Raw genomic sequence first — 14,741 nt, 5'->3', positions numbered from 1 at the left:
AAACTAAACGTGCATAAAAACATAAAAAAGTCATTTAAATAAGCGAAAAAATATTTTTTATGAGCTCAAAAATTTGAATATAATGTGCTATTGCTGAAAATTGCCCATCTCTAAAGGAGAATATTCATCTTTAAAGTTTAAGAAACAAAAAAGTACTGATAAGCATTCTCAAACATATATATTCTGCAAGCACTCATTTATCCATAATGATGTGATTTATTTTTAATAACATATTGTCGCTGTCGGGCAAAGATACTCTCTGGACACCAAGACCATGTCTATGGGTTCAAGAATAACAGAATATTGGCCATTTGAAACTCGAAAGTCATCACTTTATTTTGTCCCATTGTTTTCCATTTTGCGTGTGGTAAAACTCCTGTGCGCGTCGTTCAAATTCATTGAAATTTCGTTCACTTGTAGTTTAGCAAGAATGTATAATACAATTTCAATAATGTTTTTACACTGCACATCATCTGAGGAAATCCGAAGTTGCGTCGAGGGGAACCAAGCTGACAGCCGCGACAGCAGAGATTGTCACGTACCTACAGAAGGGTATTGGAAAAAGCTTGCATCTGACCTGCAGCGATATCATTCTGGCTTGTTGGGATGTCAGCCAGCGAGAGTCCTCTGATTCTGACCTTGTTCTTTTACTCCTCAGAGTCTAAAACCAGGAGGGCATATTAAGTATTCATTGTATTTTCATTTTAACAGAGCAGCTATGGTTGCGCGTTTCACACACCTCTCCAAACCACGTTGTTAACGGTATGCTTGTTCGACTTCGTGCGGCGCCGCAGGAGCCGACAGCCGGATGACGTCAGAGTACCGCGAGAATGATTCAAGAAATCATATTTCGCCTCGCTCTCGCGATACTGTGACGTCTTCTGGCTGTCGATTCTCGGGGCGCCGCATGAAGTCGAACAAGCCTATTGACAGCAGCAAAAGCTACGCATGCGCTTTTAACTTGTAAAACTCAAAGGTGTATGGGTAATGTAGTCTCTGCTCTCGGTGGGACGAATTAGGTAGCTTGCATTGTGAAGGGCGCTTTGAAAAGCGGCAGCGCAGCCAAATAATTAAATTAAGCCTCTGATTTAAACAGATGTGCAAATGAGCGTTCTTATACGCTAGAAGTACGTTCTGGGCGCAGGGAGAGGCGGTGGTATGCTCAAGAGCTATATTTGGAAGTGGCGGTACTGGCCCACATTAAAGCACTGGCGGTAGCAAAGGTAGACGGCCCTTTGAAAAGCAAAAGAAAGCTGATAAAAATGAGAAACCTACACTGAAATAAATTGGAGTAGGATTTAGGCTACTTAACAAAATCTAAACATTTTTCACTCAGAAAATGCTAGTAAATATAAACAAAATTATCAGCAGCTTTAACTTTATTACTTTTTTAATTTTAATTTACTCTGTTTCAGCGATGTTTATAAATATACTATATTTTTGCATTTTGATTACAAACTGTTCTACACTGAAAAGAAACTAATGTAATCTTCCTGATTTAATCACGTAAAACACGAGTCTAAACACAAGCACCACTTTTCTGAATGATGATAATCACAAACATCCCAGAGTTTGTAAACCATTTGTTTGTAAAACATATTTAATGCTAACTTTACTTAAAAATTCAGAAAATATTTTTTACAGTGTATAAATAAAAAGACATGAAGGAAGTTAATTCCAAAATGTAATTAATTGTACATGGTTTAGCTGCTTGTTTTAGCAGCTACCAGTGACAGAGAGTCAAGAAATTAAAAACCACCCACCCCTAGGTCTGCCAATTCTTTGCCAACCCCCAATGCTAATCGATCACCTCATCAAAGAAAACCGGTTTATCCAGTTTTCACCAGCGTGTTGGGTTTTAATATCAACCCTTGCAGTTTCTTTGTTAAAATGTAATTTAAGCAAATAGGCCTAATACATACGCTGTATGTTATTTTAAATGAATGTTTATAACTTATAAAATTAAGTGGATATCAGGTAACTTAATTTGACATATGTTGATATAACCTAGGCTCTTAAGTCCCACGCATTCACCATTAGACACACGCATTTCTGTCAGTTCACACGCTCACACACCAAACCTTGTAAGCTATTTATCACGCTGAGAAGTAAAATAGAACTTTTCCTGCTATACAAATTAATAAAGGAGGTGCTGGTAGAGCATTTCTGTCGAGTTTAGCAGTACATTTTTTAGGTGTGGTCAACTTTACGCAGCGCCACAAGAACCGACAAGCAGATGACATCAGAGTACCGCGAGAAATAAAGCGGAGGAGGTTGGTTTTAAATCGCTCTCGCGGTACTCTGATGTCATCCACTCATGTTTGAGTCTGTATCAGATGAAAATACAGATTTTGAGGAACAACTTATTGTTTGGAGATTGTCAATGGACGTTTCTGAGTGGTATGTTTGTTTTTTCAGTGTAGACCTGCAAAACGCCAAATGCATAAAAATTAATTAATATGGTAATGTCTTAGCATGATATGTTTTCTAAAATGTTTAAAAATGAACAAATCAGTTGTGCGAAACTACACAGAATTTTTTTTTATGAAACATATTCAATGGTTACAGTGCCTCATGGTGGGGTTGAACCCCTGGTTCAGTTTACCCCATCTGGTTCACTTTGCCCCACAGCCACCGTTCTGGGAAACTGCCTAGCTTAGTAATTCAGGCTAATCTTTAGCTAAATCATTCACATGGTTTTATACATAGCCTATCACAAATATTTATGGTATCAATATTTAGACCTGGATAAATCTACTTTAACATAACAGCCTTTATACCCGGTATGTATAAATTTTACTTTGATAGGATAAAAACTGTTTTTTTTTTTTTTGTTAAAAAAATCATACTTTAATCATAACTCTTTAATTTGTCCTTCTCTTTAACATATAAATTATGGTTGCTACCTGTATTTGTGGTCACACGGCTACAAATCTGTATGGTTGCCTAGATAAAGGGGGTGGGTCAACTTACCCACTGGCTCACTTTGCCCCACTCTCCCCTACTTGGTATTGAGAAACGGGCATTGTTTATCGAAGCCGGAGCGCGAGCTACAAACTACAGAGCGAGTGCGCGGGTGCACAATGGTGAAAGAGCAACACACGATGTAAATAATTATACCACTGCTCGCAGTACAGACGCTTTATATTTTAGCGTACTGCGTACCTTCACTTTCTTTTGCGTGCCACCACTTCTCATGTTGCTGGTACTTTGCCATAAAGAGTCAAAGGGCGTTTCTATGTGGCGCTGCGCAGACAGTTCGGCAATGAAGACATCAAAATACCGCGAGAGCAAGTCGAAATGTTACAAATGGTCCGACTTTACCTTTGCTCTCGCGGTACTCTGATGTCATACGCCGACCAGTCAGCGCCGCACCATTTAAAGTCGAACACACAAAGCGTCAAGGCAGGGCCGCTGGAAGTCATTTTGAACAGGGGGTGCTGTGAATTTTTTAACCAAAAAACCTATGAGCCTATAGGCCTATTTAAAATACATTTTAAAAATAAATACATTGAGATTTACTACTTTATTGTCATATACACTTCAGGGCACACAGCCAGGGTCTGAAACACACAGACATCATCAGTTCTCAGATGAATATGCGCTATTAATCAGAAGCAAAAATACTTATCCCAGGGGGAATTACTTTCGTTACAATTTACATACAACATATAATAACAACATATAATATTAATTAAACTTCACAATTTTCAATGTCCATGCGGACGAACATATTTTACTTTCGTTTTTAAGTTAGAATCACACGACAGATGTAAAATATTCTCACATTAACATACCTAGTATATTTTTATATAGATCTTTTTTTACTAAATAGTACTATTACTGTCTTTTTTAAACTTATAAATAATTCATAATTTGAACAAAAATAATGATGGGTTTAGTTCTGATATTGTATACTTTTATAAAGAAATACATGGTGTATAATTACATTTTTAGAATAGGCTTTATATAAGGTTTGTACTGTAAAAATACTCTATTTGTTACAAACAAAAGATAAAGAATTTACAAACGTGTGGAGAGCCATTTCAGCACTTGGACAGCGGAATGTTTTTTTCTACAGGTGCAGAGTCATTATATACAATAAATCCGTTGGGTAGCTTTTAAAAAAAAAACATTTAAAAGTAGATGCATTTGTTTAAAGCAAAGCATTTATTTACTTAGCTACAGATGAAGCAGCTATTTAAGCCTTCTAACGTCTCATAATTGGTCATCATTTATGTCTAAGAGACTCAATAATAATCTGTTACATTTTAATCCTTTAATTTTTCATATTAAAAAGCGTTTTTGTGCTGCTGCGCATCCATGTATGTAATAAACAAACCCGCGTTGTCATTCCGTTAATACGCATATTATCAATGCGCTCTTTACTCGCGCAGAAAAAACTCGCGTCGCGCATTGCGCCGGTTGTATAATAGAAATTCCAAAGTCTCTCATGAGCTAGGGGACGAATGTCCAGGGAGTTCAGTATTTCTGTGTGGGCATGCATCAGGGAAAGGTGTGTGAGTCTTTTCCAACCCAGTCTCCTGAGGTTGCGTATAAATAGCACGAAGTGTAAAACTCGTGCAATACATACGCCAAATTCCACTTTGGCGTGCATATGATACGCAAGTCCTCCCCATTCACTTAAACGGGGCATCTTTTTTTGTCGTTTTATTTATTGGTTTCTCAATTTAAGACGCAAGACAAAGAAAGTGCGCTCGGATGAGGCCACGGATAGGCACAGACAGTAATGAAATTAAAATCCAAAATACACGTAATAACCTACGTGTGTCAAAAATAATTTCCTAAAATATTCATAAGTAATATATCAATTGTGCAAAATATTTTTACTTAAAAAATATATTTCTCGCTTTTCCGCGACCATGCGTCAAGGTCTGGAGGAAAAGGATACTTGCCCGGATCCCACGCACGCATCTGCAGTTATATACATTTTACAAAACCGGTATTCATTAGATTTTAAGAACTTTTTTGCCACTTTTAAAACTGTAAAACTAAATAAAAAAGAAATCATATGCCGATTGAGCATGTAAGCATATGTTTTCTTGTTCGCTCCACGCAACACGGGTTTAAACGCGTTTTTTTTTTCTAAAGAATAATGTTTAAACTTTATTGGTGGTGGTTGAGAATAATTTATATTGCAGAATAATGTATATTGCATTTTAGCGCAATATAAATGTATCATTGTTATTCTTAATATAAAAGAATACTAAAATATTTTTTACAACATTTTTAACTTTAAAACATACATATAAAGATGCTTTGTACAATAGCTTTGCTTCTGACAACAATTTTCTGTAATAAATCGGTAAATCAATCACAAATTGTGTTGAAAATGGCGAATAAACTGCTTGTCAATTCAAACAAAGGTGTATAAAACCGCTTTAATTAACAATAACTAAACTGTGCTCTTTTGCATACCTCTACTTTTCTCACGTCTTTCTTTATACCACCTTTATCTTTTTAAAATCTTGCCACTTTTAGAAATAATTTGTTTGCATTTTTTGTATACTGCACACTTTATTTGCATCAACTATACCCATAATAACATTTTCTACGTTTTTCTTTTAATAAAAATAAATATATTTATTATTGTCTTAACTTAAAACTTTGTTTTTTAATTTATAAATTAGATTTTATATAAATAAGTTTTAAAAGTGTTGACTGCGAACGTCTGAGATAAGATATCTGGAAGGACCTATAATATACGCCTATAATATATGTACATTTTAAATTAAAATGTCTGTTCTATTTCTAGCCATTTATTTTGTTTTGACCAACTAAAAAACAAGTGACATTAAGAGATTTTATAAAGTTTCTTTAATCCATTATTTTAGTAATATATCTACAAAGCCACTGAATATTTTTACTGTTATGAATAACGGCTGAAAGGATAAAAAAAAAATCATAACACTGACTGCCTATATGCGCAAGAAAGGTATTATTAAAGTTTTAAATATGTAAAACTAAATAAAGATATCATATGCCCACTGTACAGTATGTAGGCCCATGTTTTCTTGTTCGCTCTGCGTGGGTTTAAACGCCGTTTTTAAAGAATATTTTTTAAACTTTATTGGTGGTGGTTGAGAAGAATTCCTCTTTCCATATGTAAAGCAATTTAGCGCAATATACATGTGTCATATTATTGTTCTTAATATATTAAGAACAATAATACTAATATATTTTTACAACATTTTTAACTTTAAAACATGTATTTTTATACCACATGAATCTCTTTAAAATATGAATACTTTTAGAAAAACTGACATAATTATTAATATTATGAACAAACAATGAAACTGTGTCAAAATTCGACAACACAAATAATTAAGATATTCATTGTAAATAGAGTTAAGTGTATTAGGCTCACACTAAATTCTTTGTTGCACTTAGTATAAATGCCCATTGCACGTACAGTCATCTTAATATATGTATGCGCTGTTATGCTGGCAAGAATTGGTTGACGTCACTTTGCTGTTTCAATAGAAATGTTAAATATTCAGCAATGCCCTTATTAACTTCTGGAAACAACCGCAATGACAACGCATATAAAAATGTAGTTTTTTATGCGCCACCTGGTGGATTTTCTGTGAAGCGAAACACATTAAGGGAAAAGGGAAAGTAGCCCCCCCGAAAACACTTGCAGAATTCTGCGTGACTCCGCGAGACGATTTGGCGAATGCCGCGGGAGAAAACGCGCGTTTTTAAAGGCCACATCTGTATGTCTCAGACCCACTAAGTTCAGTTCCCTACATTCTCAATACTCTAAAGCAATTTGGAAGCCTTTCTGGCTATAAAATTAATTTTGAAAAAAGCGAGATGTTTTCTCTCAATCAAGCAGCCACTTCAATCCCTGCATCACACTTTCCATTTAGAATTGTCAATAAGGGCTTCAAGTATCTGGGGGTAGAGATTAATCCTACTTTTTTGTCCCTCTTTACTAAAAATTTTAGTAAATCTTGTTTGAAAACTGTAAAAAAGACTTGGCTAGATGGATGAATCTTCCACTCTCCCTGGCAGGCCGAATTAACCTGATCAAAATGGTGGTCACACCAAAATTTCTTTATCTCTTCCAAAATATCCCCATCCTGATAAAAAAATCATTCTTCAGCTCTCTGGAAAGTAGTAAATCTTCCTTTATTTGGAACGGTAAACCACCCAGAATCAAAAGAAGCTCCCTTCAAAGACCTAAAAATCTAGCGGGCCTAGCTCTACCCAGTTTTGTTTACTATTACTGGGCATGTAATATTAAGACAATGTTACACTGGATGGGAGGAGAGTGTTCCAGTGGGAGCGAGACTTGGAAGCAAATGGAATTTGCCTCCAGCTCATCCGATCTAGGCTCCATACTTTGCGCCCCTGCTCCTCCCCTTCGAAACCAATTTTGTGCTAACCCAGTGGTCTATCATTCTATTAGAATTTGGTCCCAATTTAGAAGACATTTTAAGTTGCAAACAACATCGGTGCATTCCCCCATGAAGAATAATTATAATTTCCCACCTTCCCTCTGAGACTCTACCTTCGGAACTTGGTCCTCAAAAGGTATTAAGACTATCTCCAATCTCTCTATAGATGGCAAGTTCAGATCATTTGCCCAACTCTCTCAACTATTTAATTTACCCACATCCCAGTTTTTTAGATTTCTCCAAATTAAACACTTTGTCCAGAAAAATACAACCTCTTTCCCAGATTTTCCAACGAGCAATACAGTTGACACTATTCTCTCTCTATCCCATTCACGCAAAAGTTTAATTTAAAATCTTTATAATAACATATGCAATATTTCTCCACACTCTTTGCAGGAGATTGGAAGACTTTGGGAGGATGATCTAGGGGAGGAATTTACCGATGATCATTGGAAAGCTGTGCTTGACTCAGTTCATAAATCTTCCCCATGTGCCAGACATAGTGTGATACAACTTAAAATAGTTCTAAGAGCACACTTGACCAAGACTAGACTGGTGAAAATCTTCCCTAATAAAGACCCTGCATGCCCTTGTTGTAAAGGCCAATCAGCAGATTATTTACACATGTTCTGGTCTTGCCCTAAACTTTATTCATTCTGGGCCAACATCTTTAGTGCTTACTCTAAGATGTTTCAGACAAACATTATTCCCAACCCTATATGTGCCATGTTTGGATTTACTCCTGAAAATCGCCCCCAAACTTGTCCCATCACAGCATTCACTTCCCTAATTGCCAGACGCCTCAGCCTACTCTCCTAAATGGAGAAAGTTCCTCCGAGCTTCATTAGGTGGGTTAAGGATGTAATGTACTTCCTAAAGCTTGAGAAGATCAGATATACCCTCAAAGGCTCTTTGCAAAAATTCAGGAAGGTCTGGGCCCCTTTTTAGATTATATCGAGAGCTTGCGAATGTAGCAGTACAGTTTGCTATCCCCTGACGTCATCTAGCCAGCTGATGCGTGTGTTGATGATGATCAGGTATCTGCCTATAAAAGCGTTTCAGTTCACGTTATGCGGGTGTGTTTGTTCCATCAGCGAGCGAGCCGCCGTACTTCCGGGTTTTTGTGTACGAATGGTAGTAAGGTAAGGGCTGCTTTCAGTGAATGATTTTCAATATTTATGGTGTATTACACTGGGCTTTCTGAAATTCATTGACTTAAAGCTCTACTGTGTACTTTATTGAGTTAATTCTTAACAAAAACCCATGTTTTCTTTCAAAAGTATGTGCTCATTCATGTCTAATAACTTCCACCCCACTAATCAAAGTATTCTCGTAAGTGTAGAATCTGCTATTTAAAATGCATAGCGTCGAAGCGCTCTCTGGCTGAATCCATGTTGTGCCTCCATCTTTGAAATACATTCGCCGACGAGGGACATTCCTGAAATTCAAGCTCCGCCTTTTGCGCTTTCACTCTACACTCACGCTGTCCGATAGCTGAAGCCTCGGGAGGTTGCATGTGTAGGCGGTATACGTCATCAAGACAGTCTTATTTCAGAATATTAACCATTATAAAGCTGACAATTATTCTTAGTTAATTGTAAATTGATGTAATATGCGTATGACTTGCGAATGTAATGCTCAGTTAATTTAAATAAACCAGGCTTGATGACGTATCCAGCCTGTGACCTGCGTAGCTGAATCCTTCGGATTTTACAACAACCGCACACCGTGATGAACCTGCGATCTAATGCTTTGATTTGAAAGCCTGTTGAAGACATATTCTCGAGGACATTAAAACAAATCGCCAAGGATGCGAAACGGGGATTTTAAACGACAACTTGACAGGAAAAACATCAAGACCAAAGTCACTATTGGAGTTAGTTTTCCAAGATGGGGCTCAAGGCACACTGAAGTTCTCCACAGGTAATTCAGCATATTCGTTTACATCTATACAGTCCATGTTGTAAACTTGAAGTTTTATAGTTCCTTGGCTAACTTTAGCATGATTATGCATAACACTTGTTAGTGTAAACATGCATGTGGTTTAATGTGTTCGAACAGACACACGCCGTCTCTCCGCCCATTTATGTAATCTGAGGTACTGAGATCAATGTTTTTCATCTGTTCTGACCTCTAGCACAAACACACTGTGACAGCGCTATTTTTAGCCTTTCATTGATAAAAGCGTCTGATCTGCGCGTCTTTCGTTTCATTTTACAAGCGTGTGAAAGTTGCGCGATCTTTTTTCACCAATATGAGAGAAAGCTCTTACATATACACGGACATGTATTGTTTACTTAAAACATAAGCATTGTACTCTGACATAATGTCTGACATAATACTCTGATAAAAGCGTCTGATCTGCGCGTCTTTCGTTTCATTTTACAAGCTTGTGAAAGTTGCGCGATCTTTTTTCACCAATATCAGAGAAAGCTCTTACATATACACGGACATGTAACGTTTACTTAAAACATAAGCATTGTACTTCGACATAATATTAGTTTGCGTCCATTTAAACCCGTCATGGTTGCTTTTTGTATGTGATTTTAAGCGGACATATCATGACAATCAGACTTTTTTCATGTTAAACATAAATCTGTGTGCTTTGATGGATCACAGGCAAAGGACATTGCAAATTGTTCATTTTTTTCTCATTGCTTTTGCTTTGTATCTACTGGAAGCCATGTTAACCTTGGCATGACACGGCCGGGCCACCGTACGAGTTAAAACGCTTTCCGAATGGGGGGGGGGCTAGAAAGTAATATTCAGTTGCTTGTCATATAGACTTTCACCGCTAGATGGGAGTAGATCTTACACAGTGGAGCTTTAAGGGTGGACTGAGGAGCTTTTCGGGAAACCCGTCAATCGCTGCGTGAATGGAGACGTTTATATTACACGTCTCCATCTGTGCTTCGTGAGTTCCAAAACAGGTATGTGGTGACTTTACTCCTAATGTTATAAAGGCTTTAATGATTGATCGATTGAGTAAAGTGCGTTTTTTCCCTATTTAAGGTGTGGGTCAATGTGCAAGGGACGTTACAGTGGGTTGCTGTAGTGGGCTTGCTGCTGGCTGCGTGGCTTTCTTGCGCTACGTGCAACGCTTACACTGCTGGCTTTATAACCTGCTTTCATCTGCAGCCGCTTCGCGCTATGTCATCTGGGCTGTACTAACTCTGCTGAGGGGTTCTGCGTTACGTCATCTGTGCTCTGCTTTGCCTCTTTCGCTCTGCATTGCCTGCTTCGCTTGGTTCAGCTGGGCATTCAAATTTACATTTCTGGCGGGTGGCGCTCTGAGCTGCTGCTGATCTGCGTTGTTTGCGGCGATTGCTGGGTTACACCAGCTGATTAACATTGCGCTGCTCCTATGATAACCGTGTATTCTTATTAGCATAATTATTCTTTATTCGTTTTTGATTACTGTTTTGATTATCTTTCTTTAATGGAATCTAAATTCTTTTGGTCTTTATTTCTTTATTGGTTTAAGTCTTGAGCTATAATTTTTTCTTTTTTTTTCTTTATTAGCTAAGTTAACTGTTTTCTAATTATTTTGGTGACTTGTGTGGTGTTTCCCCTCAGTATAGTTCTCTTTGCCTCTGTAACCAGTGTACTGGCTTCCTGCCTATTAAAGCCTGCTGGCTGTTTGGTAGCTGGGGTGACCGGACGCGGCGCCTACAGTGACAACTTTTGGGGCAGTTGATTCTATGACAAAAACCCATATTGTTAGAGGTGATGTCCTTTTACTGTGTCTTTTAAAGGTTACTTATTTGTTTTTTGCTTTCTCTTCAGGAGTGGGTTGACCGTACCAGCAGATTGTTCCTCTAAGGTGGTGGGCTCCTTATTTGGTTGCAGTGCTGTGTTCACAGTGAGGTGTGCCGTGCTGTAGTGTGCTGTGGTGCGTGTGTGCACGTATGAGTGCTGGTGCTTTTTGCTTAACGAACGTCAGGCCTTCTCCCACCCTGAAGTGTTGTTTGTCTTTTTTCTTGTTTTTTCTGCTTTTACTATTTGATACTATGAATAAAATTGAATTCATTTTAAATAAAGTTTTTCTGATTGACTCAACTCTTGTCTGATACCTGACCCAGTCGTGACGAACCTGTGTGCTGTTAAATTGAGGGCAGTCCCGGGAGTAGCCCCCGGGTGGCGTAGTTGGTATAAATCCTTAGTTAAGCATTGCCACACAAACACCATTAAATACGGATGAATAAGATGCTGATTATGTATTTTATCTTTTGAGTAAATCGGCACTACCCTCTTCCCCCCCTCTTTTTTTTACGTATTTGACTGGACTAATCTAAATATCTCATTTTCATGATTATTATTATTATTTTTATTATTATTTTATTTATTTTTTCTTATTCCTCTACTGTATTTGTAATCAAATACTTTGTAACATTATTCTGTGTTATATATGCGCTAACAATCTTTAGTTGGATCAGCACTTCAATGGACAATCATTCCTGGACAGATCTGGACTTAAAGTGATAATCTGGGGTAATGGGTTGGGTGGGGTGGGGGGTATCTTCATAGATATCATTATTTGTATAAATCAGTCATAATTTGCCTGTATACATCTGGTCCAAAATGTGTTGTAAAAATGTTACATGGTTTAATGGAAAATCAATAAAAATTGTTAAACAAAAAAAAAGAAAACTGTCCATGACAGCAAAATCCCGCCAAAATCCAACCTGCAACCAGTCGCAACTTGAAGGCTCCGAGACTTGAACTGACAATTCTCGGATTACAAGCCCGACTCTCTTACAAAGGCTTAATAAGATAAATAGTGTATTGTTATTAACAGATTTGCACAAATCCATTCATGAACTACAGTCCATGCTGAAAGGTTGTATAGTTTCTGTTTCTGCACATTTTGTCCCTCTCAGAATCATCAAGCCACAACTTACCGTCATTGAGGTTCATCGTCTCTCTGAAGTTGTGTCTGGTAAGCGCAGTGAGAAGTCAAGACTATGCTTTCAGGGATCATTTCCATAGTGTTAAACTAGGACATGTATTTCGAAGGAGTAGGGTTTCTTGAACCACGATGAAGAGTATTGGTGTTATTCTCTGAGCGTGAATCAAGGAATGGTTGATGATAGTTATCAATGATCATTACTATTTATGAATGTTCTTTAATCCTAATATGTTAAAAGAAGAGAAATGCATTATCTGAGTGGGTTTGTTATTTGAGGTTAAAAGAGAGAACATGGTCCTGTGGGGAATTTTTTTGTGAAATTGTATTTCCGCCTCATTCGCGCGTGAATCTCGCGCAAAAGGCGCAAATTTAGCGTTGTGTGGGGTACGCGCGAATGGTGCTTTTTGTGCTTTTTGCGGTTCACGCGAATTTGCGGCTGACCCCCGAGTTTAAAAACTTGAAGAGTGTCAGTGAGGACATTAGGCAACCTGGTAAGTTGTAATACACACTTCACTTTTGAGTCACGTGACGTTTATCGACCCGCGTCGTTTATTTTCCCCCTATAGTAAGGTTACCAAATACAAACTGGTACCTCTCTCGATAAATGCACAATCAACACTAGTCATCTTGCAAACAGACAACCGCATAGCACTTGCCCCTCCCACAAGAAGCGGAGTTTGCCTCTGACGCGCGTCAAATTATTGCTTTTTGCGCATGTCTACTCCACTCTACACGCGCGGATGCACCCAAATTGTTCAAGCGGCAAACCACACGCGGTAAATGCGATTTTGACGCCTGAAACGCGGTTGGTGTAAACTCAGCCTAAGTGTCGGCTCGCACAGAAAGTGCATGCATGGCTGCAAAGCAAATGTATGGCTGTTTCTCAATGTCAAGGATACTACCTTGGCAGGACTGGTCCTTACAAGTCACTTCCTTCAGAGGCTAGGCGAGGCTCCTCTTTAGAATTTGGAAAACACGTAAATGGAACAGGCTAGCAAGTGCACATCATTGTGTCATTGTGTGCTTTTGGCACTGCGCGCATAGGATTGTGGGTGATTTGAGAGTGAGTAGGATACAAATATGCATCCTTTCCTGTATGTGGGATATTTCTCAAATTAAGGACTCAGTCCTTGGTGGCAATTCCGAGGATCCTCGACATTGGAACAGTCCTTCGACATATGTCGATAAGGTAGCACCCTTGAAATTCTGGCATCCGAGGATCCTTCCTTGACATTGAGAAACAGCCAATATGTGTAAACAGCAGGGAGAAAACACATACAATTTAAATTGAAATACTGTGGAAAAGTGCTGAAGTAGAAAAGCACTTGTTGCTTTCTGCAATTGTTTACTGAGACATTCAGACTATTTTTTGGTTCCTGGACAAATTGTTGGATGATATGATTGAACCCTGAATCATCTGAGTGGATTCTTCTGGATAACTCTTTGTCACTTTTCTTACCATAAAACAACACACAGCTCACAAGGTGTGACAACTCGCGCTTTGCACAGTTCAAATGATGGAGGGGGCGGTCTCCACTGTCCATGTGATCGAGGGCTTAGGGCAATCCATTTGAACCTACTTCAAGTGTTCCAGCAGTAGTGGGCACTCATACAAGCGTGATTTTTTTCCAAACCAGTTCAGATAGGAGTTTTACTTAAACATAAGCTCAGGGGCAGAAAGAAATTTGATTGGTTCACAAAAATGACCAATGAAAGTCCTCAACCAGAGCCTTCAAGGCAGCTTCTGCAGTGAAGCAGTTCGAGCTCAACGTTGGTCAGGTGAGTAGCGCAGATGGTTAGATAGGAATGTGACTGGTTTTGAATTCAGCTCGAAATATTTCGAGCGATTAAGTTACGTGTTTCCACATTTCACGTGTCCGTGGCACGACTTTCATTTTCGTGCCAGTTTCACGTGTTGGTTACTCAATTGTTTTTCCTATTTTCTTACCATTGTTGCTTGGGATTGGGGTTAGAACAACTTTGTTACATAAAGTGACATCCAAACCCAGCTCTAACCCCAACATCAAGTGAAGCAGTTTAAATTTCTGACGTATAAACCACTGCCATTCTAACCCAGACCCAACTTCATTCTCACGCGAAAACAGTTTAAAAATAAAAAACCCACAAATCTAACCCCAATCCCAATTGACAATGGTTTGAAAAAGGGAAAAAAAATTGAGTAACCAACACGTGAATCTGTTTCCACGGACACGTGGAAACACATAATTTAAACGCTCGAAACATTTCGAGCTCAATTCAAAACCAGTCACATTCCTATCTAACCATCTGCGCTACTCACCTGACCAACGGTGAGCTCGAACTGCTTCACTGCAGAAGCTGCCTTGAAGGCTCCGGTTGAGGACTTTCATTGGTCATTTTTGTGATCCAATCAAATTTCTTTCTGCCCC

General features: G+C 38.3%; 1 non-coding gene across 1 annotated transcript; it reads left to right on the top strand.

Moving 5' to 3' along the window:
* The first annotated feature begins 12,382 nt into the window (after positions 1-12,382).
* On the top strand, positions 12,383-12,596 carry LOC135719595 (small nucleolar RNA U3). Its single transcript, XR_010521223.1, has one exon. It is a non-coding gene; the product is annotated as a small nucleolar RNA U3 (small nucleolar RNA).
* The last annotated feature ends 2,145 nt before the right edge of the window (positions 12,597-14,741 follow it).

Source organism: Paramisgurnus dabryanus, chromosome 14 (assembly GCF_030506205.2).
Source record: "Paramisgurnus dabryanus chromosome 14, PD_genome_1.1, whole genome shotgun sequence".
NCBI classification, from domain to species: domain Eukaryota; kingdom Metazoa; phylum Chordata; class Actinopteri; order Cypriniformes; family Cobitidae; genus Paramisgurnus; species Paramisgurnus dabryanus.
This window is presented reverse-complemented; position numbering and strand designations above follow the sequence as displayed.